Raw genomic sequence first — 8,473 nt, 5'->3', positions numbered from 1 at the left:
CTCATCTTGTCCTTGACTCCCCAGGATGTTTCCACTGGAGTACCCCATACTTTGAGCCATCATCCCTACAAGATAGGCTCTCTGGAAGCAAAATGTGTTCGCAGTTTTGATGCAAGGCCCTCTACAGAGCTAAAGGACCAATCTTACGTCTCCAGTACACTTACAGGTCAGAACTATTCCTGTCCTTTAACCCTGCTTCCGTAGCATGGGAAACTGTGTGCAGGGGACCTCATAGCAGGCTGCTGTCTATCTTCATCTACACATCCTTCTCTCTGGCCTGCTAAGATAGAAGGAGCACAGAGAATCTCATTAAAGCTGCACCTGTGATGGGACAGAACATCAAACTAGGAAGGAGACATGGGATTGTAACTGATTCTATCACTAACTAGCTCTGAGGCCTTGGGAAAACCACTTTGTTGTCTCAGCTTCTAAAATGGGAATCATGATAACAGCAGTTTATTATGGCAAATTGCTGTCCATTTCATTCGTGCAGCAAGTATTTCAGAGACAGCCTGCCCTGTGGAATGAACTGGGTTCTGGTCTCATCTCTGTCACCAACTCTAACTCACTGGGTGACTTTGGGCAACTCACACAAGATGGAAACTCTAGGAGCAAAGATTTCAACTAAAAGAAAACTAAAACATTTCTAACAGAGCTACCTAATGATAAGCTGGGCTGTACTGGGAAATGGCATAAGCATATCTAATATTTATTCAGCAATCACTTTACTAAGCTATTATACTAAGTGCTTTACGTGCCTTGCTTCATTTAATCTTCACAGTAATCCTATGTGTTAGATACTTTTACAGATGAGGAAACAAGCTCAAAGAGGTTAAGTAGCAAGGCTAAGATCTGACCCCAAGATCCATGAAACCAGGCTGAGTACACTTAACCACTCTGCTGCTTTGCCAATGGAAATGCTCAGAAGAAGCTGGAAGACCATTGCCAGGCAGTGGAGAGATCATAGCAATTAGATTAGGCTAGATGACTGCTCAGCCCTGAGATTCTAGGACTCTTGCTCCTTCCAGGCTCAGTTTCCTGGAAAATAAGAGTTAAATGTGATTGCTAGTGGGGGCTCCTCACCATCATGAAATCCTATGACTCATGTGCTAGGGACAGAGGGCAACAGAAAAGCAGTGTCAGATGTACTCTCTGATGTCCCAGAGTATAGTCGGGAGGGCAAGTCATATGCACACAACCCCCATGGCCCAGCGCTCTGTTGTATGGGAAGGGAAAGTCAGTGGGGTGGATGGCAAGTGTTGGAAGGAATGAGCATGGGGGCTTGGAATGGCAGGGTCTAAGTAGGTGCCAGGGAAAGGAAGCAGAAAGTGCATGTTTGAAAAGCCAGAGGTGTTTCCCTTTGAAAGCTTAGCTGCTACACAGAGCAGCTCTATCCATGACGTGACAGCTCCCAGACCCAGCTGTCAGAGGGCGCCTTTCACTCTCTCTAACCAGCTGAAGTGCCCTGGCTGTCCTGAACTCAACACCTCCACACTCTCAGCTCTCCTGCCTGAGCCCGACATGGGAGGCAGAGCGAAAGGCCACCATCATTTCAGCTGCCCCCTCCCACTCCCAGAGAACCCACTGGGTTAAAGGCTGCTATACATGTTAAAATAGGGACCTCAACATGTGTGAGTATGTGTGTAGTAATTTTTTATTTTCCTAAAATCTTGAGACTATTGTAGGGGGTAGGGAAGAAGACAGACAAGTTAGTGACAGGGAAGTCCTTGATTAACTGTTTCTTTCCACACTTTAATTTCCTTTCCCATCAAAAATTCAAATAAACTGGGGGGCCGTCACAGTTTGTCAGCGGTGGTGGGGGGATGGGAGATAGGATGTCTTGGAAACATAGGGGGATATAGGGACATGATAGTAGCAACAAACTTGGATATTTCCCAAGCAGGACCTTCAGAGCCACTGTCTGGGGAGGAAAGCTCTTTGGATAAAGCATTGTGTCTGTTGGAAAGTGATTATATTTTCATGCTCAGTGTAAGTTTCCATTGGTGCTATATTTCACCACACACAGGCAGCACAAGGAGAGGAAGAACATGCCCTTTTGGAAACTAGTTTGCAGATAAAGTGAATCGGCAAACAACAAAGTAGAATCCAGAAAAATAAGAAAGAACAACTTCAGTTCAACATGGCAGATGTTTTCCAGCATCTCTTGCCTGCTACCGTTGTCCTAAATGTTGCAAGGCACAAGGTCTTGGAGGTAAAGATCTATCCAGGTAGACAAGACTCACACACAGGAAACCACAGGAATTTTAAAAAATCCCTGTAAATGCTGGAAAGAATGCTATCAAATGTCAGAATGTTTTCCCTACACACATATACTTGTTCTAGCAGTGAAGGATAGCTGCTAACCTTGATGCTCCAGGCTTAGTCGGAATGTCATATGATTGTAGAGTGAGGAAAGCTACATTTCAAACAGGAATCATTGGCTCAGTCTGGATTCTCCAGGAAGCAGAGCCTGAGGCAAAGGCTGATGTACTAACACATCAATAGGGTGTATAGTTTTAGGGGCAACAATAGGGAATGAGGTGAGAAAGGCAGGTAAGGAGGCAGAGTCAATAGGCAGATGTGTCTTCAAGCAGGACACTGCTAAGTGTCGCTGGCTGCTCAATCCACAGGACCGCACCCTTGAGAAGCCCTATCACCCAGATCTCAGAACCACCAGGGGAGTGGGACAGGGATGCAGACAAGGCTTCTGCCTCCCGCTGATCAGAGGTTTGCCATGTGTTGCATTAGGCTCACACTTCAAGGTTCCCCATGTGTTGGGGAAAGTACTGAGCAGGGTTCTACCACTACTTCCTTAGGAAATCATGGGGGAAGTCAGATGCAGTCAGCTGCGCCCATGTGAAATCGATCCACATGGTTTCCAGACGGCTGGAAGAAGAGGCAGGTGAGGTGGAGAGGATCTGTAGTAAAGCAGAGAAGAGTCTACCACGCCCATGATCCCTCTACTGCATAATAATTGCCTGACCATAGCTTTCCTTTCCGAATCGCCAGGTCCTGGCGCTGCATGAGGCATACAGCCGGCCTGCATCTTATGTTTGCTAAATAAGTGAATGGAATACATTTTGTTGAATAAACGGTCACAGAGACCTGAAGCCTCTTAGTCATTCCTGACTTCTTCCTACCACCATCTCCCACCCCGTACCTGACCAGTCACCAAGTCCTACTGCCTATGTCCCTAGCTCATGCTGACCCCTCTCCCAGCCTCCGCAGTCTGCTCTGTCTCACGTGCTGCGACTCTGAAGTGTAACTCTGAAGTGTAGCCCCGATCATCCCACTCCCAACACACAAGGAAACTCAACAGGTCGCTACCACTACAGAGTGAAAGTGTCCAGCGTCCCCCATTGCGCATCCCACCTCTTGGCCTCACTCCCTCAGGGCTTCTCCCAGCTCCTGGAATATACCAGTTCTACATTGATTCTGTTGCTGGTGTGTGTTTGTTTGTTTTAATTTGTGCCATTTTCTTCCACTGGAAAGTCTTCTCCTCTGACATAAGAAAACTTATTCCTCTTTCAAAGGCAATTTCAAGTGCCACCAACTCTGTGAAGCTCTTCCTGAGCTCTTCCTCCTCCCCAGATTCTCCCCTTCCTCTGAAGACCTTCAGTGCCATTTTTTCCTCTTACCACACTGAGCACTGCTCCCTGGCAATATGGCATTGTTCCCCTCCTCTACAAGGTCCTGAGTGGTTGAGGGCAGGCTTCTCTCTTACTGATATCCTCCCAAACGGTGCCTGCCCGTGGCCCTGACGTGGTGTGCAGTGGGCGCTCACCACACTGGGATGTGTAAGAAGAGTTCATGGGGGAAACCATACCTCCCAATTCACTCTAGTGCTCCGCCATTCCCAGAGGCTGCAGCTGGTGGGCCATCTGCTGTCACACAGTTGGCTGCCAGGACCCTGGCATGGGCACCTCCTGCTAACCATATCCCATTTAAGGGTGACAGTCTGAGCCCAAACAAAACAATTTTCCCAGGCATGAGGATTGCAGAAACTGAAAGGCAGCTCCTGGCAGCCACCCCAGGGGAACACCAAATTTAGCCCAAAAGTTGAATAGAAGTGTATTTTAAGTGTGTTAATTTCAAAAATAGCATCTTTACATTAAAATAGTTTACAAAATTAAGAGAATTAAAGCACCCCCACCAATCCACCAAATTGCTTTCATTTTTGTTTGTTTCCCTCAAGTCTTTGCTCTTATAAATGCCTTTTTTTTTTTTGAGATAGGGGTCTTGCTATGTTGTCCAGGCTGCCCTGGGACTCCTGGGCTCAAGTGATCCTCCCACCTCAGCTTCCCAAATAACTGGGACTATAGATGTGCAATGGGATACCACACCAAGCATGAATGCCTAATTTTACACATCATAATCATGCTACACATACAATTTTGTGTCTTGCCTTTTTACTTAAGAATATATGATGAGCACTTAAGAGAAGTATAAGGCAGGTTTGAATCCCAGTCCTACTGCCTAGTCACTGTGCAAGTTACTGAATCTAAGTCTCAGTTTCCTTATCTGTAAAATGGGGTCAAATAACCTCATAGGATTACTGTAAGGATGAAATAGCAATTCATAAAATCTCTTAGCACAATGCCCAGAAAACAGCAAGCACTTAATAATTGAAGGTGTATTTCATTATTACTATTAAAATATGCAAGGGTTTTTAAATTGACTTTTCCCCAGTCAACTACACCCTACACAAGTTTTTATAATGGTTTCAAATGTGCAATTTTACCTCAAACCTTTGTAAATGTAAACCCCTCCAGGTTATATTTTATCACATTGAAAGACAAGTCCCAGGAAGGTATAAAATAACTTTCTACCCTTCCCTGAATCCCCCTGTTGACTGAAGAGCAGCTGCTGCTGGAGGGGATTTAGCCTTGGCCAGGCTGCAGAGCCCAGGGCAATGAACACTCCTGAAAGGATCCTGCATGGTTCTCACTTTCTCTGAGAAACCCTTTGTTCACAAGTACATGCACACAGTCCCATAAGGGCCTTGAATCCGGGTAATGGAAAATTCAGTCAAGTTGAAGGGACTGACGGGGCTTGAGTCTTGTTTCCAAGCCATGGCCTTCCCGGGGCTGTGCTACCCTTAGCTGAAGGTGGTGATAGATAAAGAAAAGCATTAGCCTCCATCCCCCAAATCATCTCCCCACCCGCTGGCTTGATGAGGTGCTTAGAAGTCTCACAGTTGTCATTCCTTTGGTTTAAGGCTTTGAAGGTACTGTATCTATAAACATCATATATATTGCCACCCATAGCTTGACTCAGTTCATTCATCCACACCTCTGTAATTCTGATAATGGGCCCCACAAGAGTACAAGAGCCTGCTTGTACTCTATCCAAGACGCTGTCCTAGTGCCTTGCTTAGTAACCCCGCTACTAGGATGAAGCTCCACTCTGCCCATGTCAGACTCCCTTCCCTGAGTCTGGAAGTCCAGCTCCAAATCCAGATCAGGGTCTGGAGCCTTACTGCCAGCTGAGACATGTCCCCAACAGTGCCTGCCTGCCTGTCTGGTGTCTTACACAACTTCCGTGGCCTGGCTTCCCTGCTATGTGCTCCTCCACCCTCTGCATTCCCCACCTCTCTGTGTACTTGATGTTTTGCTGCTTTGACTTTCCTGATGCTAAGGCTACTCTGGGCCATGCCCTGCTGACTCTCTCCCAGTGCCTTTGGATATAGTCTTCTTCCAATAAGCCTGGACTGGACTCCCTTCTGTACCCGAGCACCCCTGCCTCCCCTCTCCAGTCGTACCCCATGGAATAGGCCAAAGTGTGTTATCAGAATTGATACTAGTGGATTCTGACAGTCTTCCTGATCATGAAAAAAAAAATAGGGCTTTTAGAACTTAACATATATTTTCTTGTTTTAATTCAGATCTTTTACATATGCTCCTTTTGCTTCCTTGAGTGAAAAGATTTCAGTCTTTTGAATTTTTCGTAGAAAGAGGTATGTGTGTTTTGCTACAGTTGGTGCCAAACTGTGCTGTTTTAGTTGCTGCTTGAATTCTGTCTTTCAAAAATGTTGGACCAAAGTGAGATAAGGGAAAGCTGTATTCTGGAATTTTCTGGAAGGAATTTAGATTTACTCACCTGGGTTCTTCCCCTGCGCATCAGTGCCTGGCTTCTAAACTGTCACATCTCAGCTTCAATGTTATCTCCTCAGAAAGGACTTTCTGCTGCCCTATCTGAATACTAGAATCTCTCAGCCCACCTTTGTTAACCCCTTGTTTCTTTCATGACACTTGTCACAATTTAAATTATTTTATTTATCCCTGGGTGTAGTGAATCACACCTGTAATCCTAGCACTTTGGGAGGCTGAGGCGAGCATATCACTTGAGGCCAGGAGTTTGAGACCGGCCTTGCCAACATGGCAAAACTCCATCTCTACTAAAAATGGTGGCGCATGCCTGTAATCCCAGCTACTTGGGAGGCTGAGGCACAAGAATCGCTTGAACCCAGGAGGCGGAGTTTGCAGTGAGCCAAGATCGCACCACTGCACTCCAGCCTGGGCAACACAGTGAGCCCTGTCACACACACACACACACACACACACACACACACACACACAAAATTATTTTATTTGTTTATTTGTGTTAGAGTGCCTTCCCCACCAGACTGTAAGATCCAAAAAGCAGGAACCATGTCTGGTTTCTAAAATTATACTCCTAAAGCCTAACAGAATGCCTAGCTGAAAATAGCTGGTCAGTAATTCTTTGTTGAGTGACAATATTTTCCACTTGAAACAACAATAAAAAACTATAGATCCTACCTATCTCTGATGACCATCAAGTGACCAATGAAAGGAAAAATCCCTAATCATATTCTACTTAAAAATCTAGGATTTAAAAAAATCTGTTTATTATCAAGGACCAACTGCAGGGGCTTCCAGAACTTCCTGAGGATTGGGACGTGGGCAGCTCCCTCCAGCCTCGCTGTTTTCCTGATTTCCACATCATGACAGCAATCCTTCAAGATGCCTGCAAGATGCCTACTGTCCTTGTTCTTCTGTTTTTCTCTCTGGTATCACAATTTGCTATTAGGAAAAAATCTGAAACCCATTCATACTATGATTTTACATAGGAGTATTATTAGCATTTAACCACTTAAACACTTGAGCCATTGGAATGAAACATTCTGGTAGACATTCTGTTCTTATCTGGCACTGGAGGAAGCAATTTAAGGAAATGGGCCTAAAGGGGCCTGCAACTAGGAGTGTGTTCACTCTATTACCAACCAGATTATGCTCTTTAGTGATGAAGCTTTAGAAGGGAGGGAGAAAGAAAGAAAATGAGAGTAGACATACATGAGGTTGAAATCTTACTATAAGTTCCTTAGTTTTTGCAGTCCGGCATAAAATGAACTGTTAAATGTTAATGACTATGTTTTAAAACTGATTTTTATTTTTCTAGGAGAAAAAAAATGGGTTCCAGGTGCTTTCTTTAGTTGGACTACCGCGGTATCTCTGGGTGGAGCACCTTATCCTCAGACAGAGGCCAGGGGTACTCCTAAGTCTCCATATTGGTGTCATAATATGCGTTCTATGATCTCTTTGCAAGACCCTTTTAAAAAAGCTTTCCTGCCCTGGTAAAGAAGACTGATTGGTAGGTAAGATTACACTTCTGTCTGTCTTTCCTAATCTTCTCTCAGAAATGACACCCATTTGTTGGTGAAAGGCTAGGTGGTCGGTCCCTTGACCCTTTGTTTGCAGCAACAGTTATTTCTCTTCTTCCAAATAGATGAAATATCAATCAGGGAGCCAGTGAGAAGCAGCCCCACTCTCAGGGAACTCTCCTGGGCGTCAGTTTACGTATCTGTAAAATGGTAATACAAAGACCTTTTTCACAGACTCAGCCTTGGGGTCTATACTTCTCTAAAGCCTTCTCATTTTTTAGGTCCAGGTCAGGTCTCCCCTCTTTTCTGTGTAGTTTGTTAGTTTTTTGTTTTGTTTGTTTTTTATGTATCACCTCCTGGAGCCTATGGTTCCTAGAACTGATGATACATTAATTCCTGTTTAATTCTATTCTAATTGTTAGAATAGAATAATGTGAGTTAATCTGATCACATTAGGCAGATTGTGGGCTTGATAAAGAGAAGTTTTGGAATCATCCCTCAACATCCCATTTCCAAATACTGTGTATTCAAAACAATAACAAAAATAATCAGATAATAACAACAATTACCATGTAATGACTGTTATTTCCCAAGCACTCTGCTGAACTCTTTACAGTCAACTCAGATAACAGCCCTATGAGGTAATTAACAGCTCAGTTAACAGCCCATGAGGTAGATATTAACGGGGCCCAGTTTACAGATGAAGACACCAAGGCTCAGAGATTGTCTTGCTGGAGTCCAGATGTAAGTTAGCAACTGGAATTTTAACCCTTGCATGCCTGACTTCAAAGCTCTGTGCATTACTGGCTTACTGATGGGTACAGTCCAAGCGCTCCCTTCCCCACCAAGTCT

Source organism: Mandrillus leucophaeus, unplaced genomic scaffold (genome assembly GCF_000951045.1).
Source record: "Mandrillus leucophaeus isolate KB7577 unplaced genomic scaffold, Mleu.le_1.0 Scaffold457, whole genome shotgun sequence".
In the NCBI taxonomy this organism is placed as follows: domain Eukaryota; kingdom Metazoa; phylum Chordata; class Mammalia; order Primates; family Cercopithecidae; genus Mandrillus; species Mandrillus leucophaeus.
This window is presented reverse-complemented; position numbering follows the sequence as displayed.